Source organism: Palaemon carinicauda, chromosome 12 (genome assembly GCF_036898095.1).
Source record: "Palaemon carinicauda isolate YSFRI2023 chromosome 12, ASM3689809v2, whole genome shotgun sequence".
Lineage (NCBI taxonomy): Eukaryota > Metazoa > Arthropoda > Malacostraca > Decapoda > Palaemonidae > Palaemon > Palaemon carinicauda.
In genome coordinates, this window is record NC_090736.1 from 25,262,303 (window position 1) to 25,263,449 (window position 1,147).

A 1,147-nucleotide genomic window follows, 5' to 3' on the forward strand; every position below is an offset into this window, starting at 1 on the left:
TGAAACGTATTAAGATTAGTGCCAAGAAGTTACCCACAATTTACGTTATTTACATTGTTGTGCATCGACTTATACCAAAAGACGAAATAAATTTAATATTCGACCCTAAGAATATAAAAAAACCCATTTACCGAAGACGGACATTTTGTTTAGCAACTTAAAATAGGATGGATTTGCTGTGAGGCGACCTAGTTTGATACATTGACAAATAAATCGTTAATCAGACTTTCAAGCCATAAAACACGATATGTGATGACACCTCGATTTTCATTTCATTTTATTCTGAACTATGCTCCTATATAGCTTATAGCATCCTGCTTTTCCATCTATGGTTGTAGCGTAGCTAATAATAATAATAATAATAATAATAATAATAATAATAATAATAATAATAATAATAATAATAATAATAATAATAATAATAATAATAATAATACCCAATAGTTCTCTTTAGAGGTAAGTGATTTTGAAAAGGGTTTCCATTTCGGTATCATCTCAAGAGATGTACACCAGAAGGTTAGCTGGGTGAGCGCAACTCCCTGTTGTTGTGTACAATCACAGCATCAACCTCCCCAGTAAACAGCTTAAACTCAAAGTCCCGAGTTGGGATCGATCTGATGCCATTGGTAATTGAAGGCAAACGCACTACCACTATGCAGGCACGGAAACACAGACCTATGGCGACACCCAAACAAAGACAGTAGAGTGACTAATCCAGTGTAGACTTGGATCTGATACAAGGTTGCTACGTCTTCATGTCTGAATAGATATTATAGGTGGAAGAACTGTAATGCCCATTAAGTAAACAACTCGTCCACAAATAAAGAAATATGTAACTGTCATCAGACTACATAAAAAAAAAGCCCTTGAACTAACTAGCTAATTTTATCATTATTATTATTCAGTTATTATATTGCCTATTTTTATGCCAATGCCAGTCTTATCAACAAAACCAGTTGAATATACACATGCAATTGTCATCCATATGTACCGCTTAAGGACCTATAAATACATGTGTTTGTCTCTAAATAGACCTAGTTGTCAAGAACCTGTCTCTGTACTAATGCTTCTTCCAATCTTGTTATCTTGGAGACCCCTAAGGAGGAACTCAAATACCCAGCCAGCCTCCCAGTTCACTGGTTCATGT